The sequence below is a fragment of the Vombatus ursinus genome, unplaced genomic scaffold, assembly GCF_900497805.2.
Source record: "Vombatus ursinus unplaced genomic scaffold, bare-nosed wombat genome assembly UNPS02014768.1, whole genome shotgun sequence".
Classification (NCBI taxonomy): Eukaryota; Metazoa; Chordata; class Mammalia; order Diprotodontia; family Vombatidae; genus Vombatus; species Vombatus ursinus.
The window spans coordinates 18,639,714-18,652,008 of record NW_020954546.1 but is presented as its reverse complement, the minus strand read 5'-3'; the positions used below and the strand labels follow the sequence as shown (position 1 = coordinate 18,652,008).

General features: G+C 41.8%; 1 protein-coding gene across 1 annotated transcript in view; it reads left to right on the top strand.

Annotated features, from left to right (window-relative positions):
* The window catches only part of CALN1 (calneuron 1), a 452,243-nt gene that overhangs the window by 61,298 nt on the left and 378,650 nt on the right, over window positions 1–12,295 (top strand). The window lies entirely within an intron of this gene.

Below are 12,295 nucleotides of genomic sequence, written 5' to 3'. Positions count from 1 at the left end.
GAACAAAGATGGAGGCTAGAGGGAGCTGAACAAAGATGGAGGCTAGACGGACCTGAACAAAGATGGAGTCCAGAGAAAGCTGAACAAAGATGGAGGCTAGAGAGAGCTGAACAAAGATGGAGGCCAGAGAGAGCTGAACAAAGATGGAGGCTAGAGAGACCTGAACAAAGATGGAGGCTAGAGAGACCTGAACAAAGATGAAGATGAAAGCTAGATAAAGCTGAATAAAGAATGAGTGGAGGTGTAGTAATTATCTCTATATCATTATCAGTGTTATCAGCCAATAATTACTCAGTACCTTTCCTCTGAAAGCATCGTGCTTAATGCTGGAGGTACAATAAAGAGAATCATCCTGCTTTCAAGGGCTTTGCAAAGTCTAGGTGAATAGATGCAATATATGCTGAAAAATCCAAATCCAAATACAAAGTAAATTATGTCAAGAGCTGAATGAGTGGTGTGGATAAGGGTCATGAGAGTTTGGGCTAGCTAGTCAGGGGAGGTTTTGTAGAGAATGTGATTCATGGCCTTGGACAAACCTATGTGAAGGGGATGATGTGAATAAAGACTTAGCCTGTGGACTATTCTATGGGAGAGTTCTTCTAAAGAAGTAACGAGAGGGAGGGCTTTTGTTTTTGTCTTGCTATCCCCAGTGCCTAGAATGGCATGTGGCACATAGTTGGTGCTTTGTAAATGTTTGTTGTTCTTGAACTTGAATGTTTGATCTGCCCATTGGCCCCTTTCTTATGTTGTAGCTATTTGTGTGCGTGTCATCTCTCAGCTAGACTCTAAGCAGTGTGAGGGCAGGAACTGTGTCTTCTGCATCTGGACACCCCCAACAGGATAACCTAGCATTGTACCTTACATGTGCTCAGCTTATTGAATGAATGAATTTTTGCCTGTTGGTCAGCCCTTCTGTACTTGCTGTTTCAGTGAGGAGAAATACATTCCCCTAATGGACCAGTGATAATTCTAGGGCGTTCTTTTCTCCCCAAGAAACCTCTCTGATAGGAAAGAGAGGTCTCTTGCATTCCACTGTTCAGTTCTTAGCCATATTCCTTTTTCCTCTCTGTGCCAGATGGGCATGGCCTCCTGAGAAAGTCTTCACATCATTTTAGTTTCATGGATGCATGCCCTTCTATCCAAGTTTTCACCTGAGGCCTTTCTGGTCTTCATTATGACTCCAGGGCCTAGTTTTGGACCAAGTTTATTGTTATGTGAACTTAACTCCTGGCCATTAGAAGATTTTGTATATCCCTCTTCCTTTCTCTCTCCATCCCTACGGGATTTGAATGGTTCTATGTGGCACCTGGTGTATCTTGTAGTTATTTATATATCTGCTTATAGACCTACCAACCACTTCCTTTGGAAGATTCCACCCAATAGACATTGAGTGACTTGCTGAAGGTCAGACAGTGAAGGAGAGGAGGTGTTTGGAGAAAAAACAGGGACTATTGACTTCTTGCCCTAAGAAATGCCCAGTCACTGTCATTAGGGGCTCACCATCCTCACTACAACTGCTGGCCAACTGCTACTGATCGCTGGACAAACCTAAGAGCCCAGGAAGCAAAGGCACCCCCCAAGACGACTGGTCTTGCTTGTTGGCTCATACCTTATAGACTTCAAGGAAAGCATACTTATGGAGAAAAGGTTCCCCCGCCCATCCCTTCCAGGCACCAACCATCAACCAACTGCTGCAGATAGACAACTGAGTTCAAGAGTACTGAGGACAGCAGTGTGCTTCTAGGGCACTGCCCTGTTTCAAATTTGGCCTTTGTAGACCTCATGGAGGGGAGCATCCCTAGTGGAGAAGGAGCCAGGCACTCTCATGACTGCCAACAGCAGTTGCTGGCCAATCCTCACCAGTGGGGCAGGTAAGCCATCTGAGGTGAAGCAGCCAGGTACCTCATGGGAGACACGAGACAGCACGTGCCAGGCAAGTCAAGCTGTCTCAACTACCTCCCTTGAGACCCCTGGCATGAGTCCAGGACCCCTGTGACTAGCATAGCTCCCTACACCCCTTCTCCCCTGACCATTGGTCCTGCTTCCAGCTTCCCTCAGAGCCATCATTGAGTGGAGCAACACTTAGAGAATGGGAATCCACTATCTCTGCCACCATCAACACCAGCCTTTGACTGCTACTGACAGGCCAGTAAGCCTAAGAGTGCCGGGAATGGCAGCCACGACCAGAGACACACCCCACCAGTCCTGCTTCCAGCATGACCCTCTCAGCCATGATTCCTTTGCAGGTGCCACAGCCCCCACCTTCTCAGCAGCCACTGCAAACCTAGAAAAGAGAGTCAGTGCCACCAGAATTCTTGGCACTGGCCTCGTTCAGCATCAGAAACCAATGTGGTTTTGTCAGTGGAAATGACATGAAAGAAGATGCAGTACCATATGCTTTTCTGGGGCCACACTCAGGACCATAGGACCTTTCCATCTGACTCAAAGCTCAAATCACCTAGTCAGGCTATCTCCCTCACTAAAGTGTGAGCTCCCTGAAAATAGGGAGTGGGAATAGGAATGCATTAACTTTTCTATTTGCATCCCTAGCACTTAGCATCATACTTTGCATGTAGTAAGCACTTACTGAGTTCTTTTTCATTCATTCATTCATTTATTCATTCATTTACTCATTCATTCATTCATTCATTCATGCATTCATTCCTTCCTCTCAACATCTCCATCTTTTAATCTTTCTGCGGTTTACACAGGAGCCTTAGTCCCTCTCCTCTCGTTAATTATAGTCTCCATTTTTCAGTTCTTTCTGAGAACATGCAGTTCTCAAAATATCTGTAGGTTCTAGACGCCGTGTTATCTTTGACCCTGGGAACTTATAGGCTCATAGATCTAGACCTGTCAGGTACCTTAAAAGCCATCAAGTTCAACCTCCTCATTTTACAGAAAGGGCAACCAAGGCACAGAGAAATTAAGTGATTTGCCGAGGGTCCCACAGCTAATAATTTTCTGAGAATCAATTTGAAGTCAGATCTTACTGACTCCTGGGGCAGCTAGATGATGCACAGGCTATAGAATACCATGCCTGGAGTCAGGAAGACATCTTCCTGAGTTCAAATCTGGCCTAGGCTTTACCAGCTATGTGACCCTGGGCGAGTCACTTCAACCCATTTGCCTCAGTTTCCTCATGTGTCAAATGAGCTGGAGAAGGATCTTTGCCAAGAAAACCCAAAATGGGGTCACAGAGAGTCAGACATGACTGAAAATGACTAAACAACGCCACCAAATTTGCCGACTCCAAATCCAGCACCCTATCCACTAAGCCACACTACCTCAAAGACTGGCACGATGTGCATGAATCTAATTGACATGCATTGACTTAGGATCATAGGCTCATAGATTTAGAGAGGGAGAGGACTTGATGTTAATTAACCCAAAATGGTCCCAGATCTGACCTCTTGAGTCACCCACACACCATTTTGGAATGAGGAAAGGCAGTCCCAGGTTGGGCTTATTTCTATGTTGGTCCAACCTCAACAGTAGTCAGAGCTATAACTAGGAATTTTGGGGACAAATTCAGTTCATGGCATGTTGGAAGAGGGGGGTATGAAGATGGGGAGTGCAGAGTGTGGTCCACTCTGGAAATAGCTACTTTAGGAATGGAAATGTGGGCCTGAAGGAGGGGACGAGTCCCCATCTAGAAGAAAGGTATATAGAAGGGAGGTGATAGGAATTGCCAGGAAGGATGGAGAATACTGTGGAAATAGAACCCAGGTGATAATGGCCTAGGCCAGGGATAGGAAACCTGTGACCTTGAGGCCATATGTGGCCCTCTAGATCCTCAAGTGTGGCCCTTTGACTGAATCCAAACTTCACAGGACAAATCCCCTTAATAAAAGGATTTGTTCTGAAAAACTTGAACTCAGTCAAAAGGCCACACCCAAGGACCTAGAAAGCCACATGTGGTCTTGAGGCTAAAGGTTCCCTACCCCTGGACTAGGACTAAGTGAAGAAGTGCTGACACACAGTGCTGACACAGTACAGTTCTCGAAATGCTCCAAGACATCTGAGGGGAGGAAGAATGCCCTGCCCCCCCACTCCCATGTGTGCACCCTTTGGCAGTACCCTGCTTGACTCACCCTAGTTATGCCTTTGACTGTCGCATTGCTGTTAGCTGAATTAAAAGATTCTGGGCAAGTGTCACTGATCAATGTAGTATGGTGATATTTCACTGGGCAGACACTTGGAGCTCAGCATCCTCCAGAAAACTCTTGTCATTTCCTAAGCCTAGAGTGGGCAGCATAGATCAGCTTTTTGTTGTAGGGCCACCACATTGGCTTGAGCTAGAACTCTCTTGTCATGGTGGGAAGCATTCTTTATGACACAAAACTTTGGGCGGTGAAGAGAATTGCAGTCATGGGGATGGGTGTTTGCAGTATGGAAAAAGGCATACTTCTTTCCTGCATGAAGTGGAAAGACTTTTTTCCCTTATGATGTTGGTGAAGAGATCAGGTAACACTGAGCCTAAAGGTTTCTCTCTAGCCCTGTAGATCACAGACATGGGTGTGCTGGAGCCAGCTCAAACCAATTCATGAGAGCTGATTGTTAAATTTTTAGTACTCGGCAGATACTAAAAATCAGATCTTAATTGTTTTGTTGCTTGTCTAGACTTAAGAAACTAATGGAGTAAATGTGAATGTGTATTGTGAATACAGTTACCCCATCCACATTGTGACTTTCCTCAGTACGGTTTCAATATATGGTGGGGTGGCATAAGAAACTAAATGGGAATTTTTGGGTGGTTTTGTGGGAGTCTCAGACGACATGCGAAGACCAGCAGATAATACAGAAAAAGTTTGGAAACTCAGAAATGAGTAATCCAAATTTTATGATAAGCTACTGTAAACACCCCATAAAAAGAAAAAGAAAAAATTTAAACTTCTTGTCTGGTGTGAAGGGAGAGCCAAAAAATCTATGCAGATTTTCCAGATCCCAGGGGTGCCGTGCCTCTAACCCCTGCAATGTGGAAAGGATAACTGTACATTTTTTTTTTCTGGAAAGCCAATTAAACTTTTACCAACACACCAGTAATCACAGATCATAGCAGCTAGATGTCATAGTGGATCGAACACTGGGCTTGGAGTCAGGATCTGACCTCAGACACTTATTAGCTGTTTGACATTAGACAAGTCACTTAACCTCTGTCTGCCTCAATTTCCTCATCTGTAAAATGGGGATAATAATAGCACCTTCCTCCTAGGGTTGTCCTGAAGGTCAAATGAGATAATAATTGTGAAGTGCTTAGCACAGTGCCTGCTATGTAGTGAGCTCTATATAAATGTTAGCTATTATCATTATTATTGGTACGGAATTGGAAGGGGCCTCAGAGACCGTCTAATTTAATATCTTCATTTTACAGATGAAGAAACAGGGGCCCAGAGAGATGAAAAACCTTGCCCTAAATCACCCAACATCAGTGATAAACATGGAGAAAATTGCACCGTGTTTTGCTGGGCTTTGGCAATCAGGGAGCCCCAGCATGCTGTCAGGAGGAAGAGTCAAAGTGGTTTTTTTTTTTTTACATTAGTTGCCCAGGGTCACCAAGCTAGTACACAGGGTTCAAGATCGGAAGGGACCTCAGGGGTCATCTAGTTCAATATCTTCTTTTACAGATGAGGAAACTGAGGCCCAGAGAAGTGATGTGACTTGTCTGAGGTCACTCGGGTGATGAGCACAGAGGTGGAGGATCTGACCCTCAGCACTCTGTGCTTTTTCCGCTCTGTCCCTTCCCTAAGGATACCACTGAGGCAGTTATTGGATGCACTCTGACTCAATGTCTGAAGAGGAAGGGTCATCTAGTCCAATACTCTCATTTAACAGAGGAGGAAACTGAGTCCCAGAAAGGCCATTTGGTCTACCCAAAGTCCTGTGGATCATTAATGGCAGAGGCAAGACAAAACCCAGGTCTCAACCCAGGGGCATTCTTTCCACTATACCACCTTGCTTCTTTTTTTTCTCCTTTTTTCCTTCCTCCCTTCAATCTGCTATATCCGGCCTATGCCTCAGTTTCCTCAACCTTAAAATGGAGTTAATGATACCTATGGTGCCTACTTTCCAGGGCTGTAATGAGATTCAAATGAGGTAATGTCAAGATGCCTTGCAAACCTTACACTTCTCTAGAAATATTAGGTCTTGTTAGCATCTGTTAGTGGCACCCATGGGCCAATGCTTAGTACCAGTGGTAGCCCCTTAGGCTTATGGAGGTTGCTGCACTTGGTCTAATAGGGGGTCTGAAGCATCCTATGCCAGAACTTGGGAGCAGCTACCTCTTGGTGCAGAGTTCATCAATTTCTGTCATAGCTGGGCACATCTGTGCCTGGTTGATTCAGTTTTGTATGTATGTGTGTGTGTGTGTGTGTGTGCAGGTGTGAACGGGTATATCTGAGCCTGTCACACAGTACAAAGTGCTATGATAAATATTTATTAATAGCATGACTCTTCCACAACCCCTTGAGTATAGCACAGATGGAATGGTGCCATTTGCCAGTGAGTGGCAAAGCTAAAGTCACTCATTTTATCATCTGGGTTTTCACCACCTGATTATCTGTTGCCTTAGGTGACCCTCAAAGTGTAGGACTGCTACAAGGTTTTGGCTCCTTTAAGAGGACTGGGGAATATTTTGCCAGGCTAGAGGGGCAGAGGAGTGAGCTACCATATTGTTCATGCAGCAAGGTATAATAGGCAGAGAGTTGGCTTTGGAATCAGGAAGACCTGGATTCATATGGGCTCTGATCCATATAGGCTATGTGATCTCGGGAAAATCACTTGACCTCTGAAAAGCATTTGCTGAACTATATTGTTAGAGGGAATTTCCTTATCAGGAGTTCCTTACATCAATGAAATCACACAGTTACAGTGGGTCCACATGTGAAATCATGCAAAACATTTTTCTGTTTTAGCCATTTCACAAAAAAGCAAAAAAAAAGTGAGAAAATGATACTTCAATTTGCACTCAGAGTTCATCAGTTCTCTCTCTGGGGGCAGTCAGCATTTTTTCATTATGAGTTCTTTGGAACGGTCTTGGATCATTGTATTGATCAGAGTAGGCAAGTCTTTCACAGTTGATCATCATTACAATATTGCTGTTACTGTGCACAGTAATCTCCTGGTTCTTCTCACTTCACTTTGCATCAGGTTGTATAGGTTTTGCCTTGTTTTTTTTTTTTTCTGAACCATCTCCCTAGTCATTTCTTATAGCACAATAACACTCCATCACAATCATATGTCACAAATTGTTCAGCCATTCCGCAATTGATGGGCATCCCCATCAATTCTTTGCCAACTCAAAAAGAGCTGCCATAAATATTTTTGTACATATGGGTTCTTTTCCTTTTTCTTTGATCTCTTTGGGGTATAGACCTAGTTTTATAGCCCTTTGGGCATAGTTCCAAATTGTTTTCCAGAATGGTTGGACCAGTTATTAATGAACTTATTGTTACTCTACTTATTAATGTACCTATTTCCCCTAATCTCCTCCACATTTGTCATTTCTGATAGATGTGAGGAGGTACCTCAGAGCTGTTTCAATTTTCATTTCTCTAACCAATAATGATTTAGAGCATTTTTCAGATGACTAAAGGAAACTTTGATTTCTTCCTTTGAAAACTGCCTGTTCATATCCTTTGACCATTTATCCATTAGGGAATGACTCTTATTTTTATTATTTTGACTCAATTCTTCATATATTTGAGAAATGGGGCCTTTATCAGAGGAACTTGCTGTAAATATTTTTGCAATTACTTCATCGGCTATGGTACCTTTTAGTAAAATGTAGTTTCCTTGATTATCTCTTTCAATTACATCAATTTTTGCTTTTGCTTTGTCTGAGATCATGATTGCCACCCTTGCCCTCTTCACTTCAGATGAAGCTTAATGGACTCTGCTCCAGCCCTTCCTTTCAACTCTGCACATCTTTTTGTCCCAAGTGCCTCTCTTGTAAACAACATATTGTTGGATTCTGGTTCCTAATCCATTCTGATATCTGCTCTGCTTCCATTCTATGGGTGAGCTCATCCCATTCACATTCATAACTTATGATCACTGACTCTTTATTTCCCTCCATCCCATTTTCCTTTCTTTATTCTTCTCTTTTGTTTATCCTATCCCTCCTCAAAAGTCCGTCTTGCTTCTGACCACTGCCTCCCCTAATCCATCCTCTCCCTTATCATCCTTTCCCAAATCTCTTATCCCCTTCGCCTCCTAACTCCCTATTGGGTAAGATAGGTTTTTATACTCAACTGTGAGTGTATGTATATACATATATGTTTGTGTGTATATACATACGTATATGTATACACCCACCCCATCCCTCCATGTGTATATATATATGTATATAACACACACACACACACACACACACACACACACACACACTCTTCCCTCTTTGAACCAATTCTGATGAAAGTGAGGTTCAAGCATTGCCTGCCACCTTCCATTTTCCTTCTACTATAAAGTTCTTTTTTGGACGCCTCCTTTATGTGAGAAAATTTGCTCCATTCTACCTCTCTCTTTACCCTCCTCCCAGTGGATCCCTCTTTTTCACCTCTTCATTTTTTTTAGATCATCCCAACATAATCATCCCATCCCCATCCCCTCTATCTATGCAGATTCCTAACTACCCTAATAATGATAAACATTTTTAGGGATTACATGTATCATATTCCCATATAAGAATGTAAACAGTTTAACTCTATTGAGTCACTTATGATTACTCTTTCATATTTACCTTTTTATGCTTCTCTTGAGTCTTCTGTTTGAATGTTAGATTTTCTATTCAGTTCTGGTCTTTTCATCAGGAGTGCTTGGAAGTTCTCTGTTTCATTAAGTACCTACTTTTCCCCTGAAGGATTATACTCAATTTTGCCAGATAGGTTATTCTTGGTTGTAATCCTAGCTCTATTGCCCTCTGGAATACTACATTCCAAGACCTCTGCTCAATTAACATGGAAGCTGCTAAATCTTGTATGATCCTGACTGTGGCTTTATATTTGAATTGCTTATTTCTGTCTGCTGATAATATATTTTTCTTGACATGGGAGCTCTTGAATTTGGCTATAATATTTCCCAGAGTTTTTATTTTCTAATATCTTTCAGGAGGTGATTGGCAGATTCTTTCAATTTTTTAAAAAAATTTTACCCTCTGGATCTAAGATATTGAAACAGTTTTCCTTTAAAATTTCTTTATATTTTCATATATAATTTTTTCCAATTACATGAAAAAACAATTTCAACATTCATTAAAAAAATTTGAGTTCCAAATTCTTTCCCTCCTCTCCCTTCTCCTCTCCTCTCTCCTCCCTGAGATGGCAAGCAATTAGATATAGATTACGCACATTAAATAACGCAAAACTCATTTCTGTATTAGCCATGTTGTAAAAGAAAACACAGATAAAAACCCTAGGAAAAACAAAGAAAGTTGAAAAAAAAGTATACTTTGACTTGCATTTAGACTCCATCAGCTTTTTCTCTGAAGGTAGATAACATTTTTCATCCTAATTCCTTCAGAATTGTCTTTGATCATTGCATTACTGAATATAGCTAAGTCATTCTCAGTTGATCGTCATACAGTGTTGCTGTTACTATGTAAGGTATTCTCCTAGTTCTGCTCACTTCACTTTGCATCAGTTCATTTAAGTCTTTCCAGGTTTTTCTGAAAGTATCCTGTTCATCGTTTCCTGTAGCACAATAATATTCCATCACAATAATATATCACAACTTGTTCAGCCATTACCCATTTGATGGGCATCCCCTCAATTTTCAATTCTTTGCTACCCCAAAAATATAAATTTTTTTGTGCATGTGGTCCTTTCTCCCTTTATAATTTCTTGGAATATGATGTCTAGGCTCTTTTTGTGATCATGGCTTTCAGATAGTCCAATAATTCTTAAATTTTCTCTCCTCAATCTATTTTCCAAACTAGTTGTTTTTCCAATGAGATATTTCACATTTTCTTCTTTTTTCCATTCTTTTGACTTTGTTTTATTGTTTCTTGAAGCCTCATGATGTCATTAGCTTTCACTTGCTCAATTCTATTTTTCAAGCAATTATTCTCTTCAGTGAGCTTTTGTACCTCTTTTTCCATTTTGCCTATTTTGTTTTTAAAGGAATTCTTTTCTTCAGCAAATTTTTGTGTCTCTTTCACCATTCGACCAATTCTTTTTTTAAGATGATGTTTTCTTCAGTATTTTTTTTACTAAGCTGTTATTTCTCTTTTCATAGCTTTCTTGCATCACTCTCATTTCTTTTCCCAGTTTTTCCTCTACCACTCAATGCTTTCTTTAACTCTTCCAGGTATTCTTGTTGTGTCCAATTAGCATTTTCTTTGAGGCTTTGCTTGTAACTGTTTTCACATTGTTGTTTTCTCCTAAGTTTATGTCTTGGTCTTCCCTGACAATATAGTACCTTTTTATGGTCAAATTCTTTTTTTGTTGTTTGCTCATTTCCCCAGCCTATTTCTTCACTTTGAACTTTATATTAAAGTTGGGCTCTGCTCACCGGGGGGTGGGGAGGCACTGTGTCAAGCTTTAGACCTTTTTGTACTGCTGTTTTCAGAGCTAGTTCTGGGGGTCTGCATGTGTTTTTGTGCTTCCAAGATGGAGTTCTCCTGGGAGAGGCGTGGTGCTCTGGTCTTTACCCAAGAAGGGCTCCTACTTCCCTGCAAGTACTATTACTTCTTTTGGCCCTGGAATTGTGACTAGGTCCCTTGCTCCTTTGTGACTGATCACAAGTGATTCTCTACATCCTGGAACTACACCCCAGAACTACATATGGGCAATAGAGTTGCTGGTCAACACCAGTTGTTCCCAGTGCCAGCAAAAGGTCCCCTGTAATCTCTTTCTGACCCGTTGTCCAATCCCCCTATCATCTCTGGGTTGAGAGTTCCTGAAGCTGCTGTTGCTGCTGTCCCAGATGCCTCCAAGCCCACCATTGGTGCTCCTTCTATGCTCCAGACCTGCACCTACCTTGGTGTTACAGACCTCTTCCGTGGACCTCCTAAGTTGTCGTAGGCTGGAAAAATGTCTCCTTCTAACCTTTTGTTGGCTCTGCTGCTCTAAAATTTGATTTGAGGCAGCATTTTAAAATTGTTTGGAGGCAAATGTTGGGAGACTTCAGCTGGGTCCCTGCCTGTCCTTTGTCAACTAGAGATAATTTTAAAAGCATTTAGCACAGTGTCTGGCACATAGTAAGCTCTATATTAATGTTAGCTATTATAGCTATTATTATTGTTAACAGCAGTCATCACCCAAAAGTTGATGATCAGATTTGGGGGCTATTGTAACATGGGGCTTATAATTTGTGTAAGGATTGGACGAGATGACCTCTGAAGTCCCTCCTAAACCCCACATTCTAAGGTTGTGGTCAGAGTCCAAATAGTGGTCAGAGGTGAAAGCAGAACTGTAATGGAAAGCAGAACATGGAAGGCAAGGGAAGACCATTTCAAGAAATCACAGATTTGGTCCAAAAGGAAAAAAAAATCTCAATGTCTTTAATAAAAAGGGAATGACTTTTTTTTTTCAGAAAAAAATTGAAAAATGGAGGAACTAAAAGAGGGGAAGATAGGGCTAGAAACTGAAGCAACTTAGAGAGTGTTCAGTCCATGAGCATTCAGGCTTTCTTCTGACCTTTCCTCTGTACTTGTCCAGTCCCACCTGCCATTATCTGAAGAGCACTGCAGTGCTGGCTAGGATCCAAGGATTCAGAGCCAGAGGGGTTCTGAGAGATGGTTATGTCCACCCATGTTCTCATTGTGTTTCTGAGGAAACAGATAGAAGGAGGGCTACATCTGGAGTCATAAATCTTGCATTTGAATACCACCCTTGCCACTTACTACCTGGGTGATGGCGGACAAGTCACTTAATCCCTTACCTGGGTCTTCTCAGTTTCCTCCATCTGTAAGATGAGGAGATTGGAATAGATCACGTCTATGGTCCCTTTTGACTCTAAATCTATGATCATATGACCCTTTAAGGCTTTTAATCAATATCACCAAACATTTATTAAGTGCCTCCTATGTGCCAGGCACTGTGCTGGGTTCTGGGGATATAGAGACAAAAATGGGAGTCATTGCCCTCAGGGAGATTACATTCTAAAGGAGGAGACAATCAATCCACAAGCATTTATTAAGGGCTTATTATGTGCTAGGGATTATTTTAGACTGGTGATACAAAGACAAAGAAGTGAAATTGTCCCTGCCCTCAAGGAGTTGACATTCTATAAGGCGTTAAACAATGAAAAAAAAAGGGATGAAAAGATAATTTTTTCCCTTCCTCCATCTCTTTTG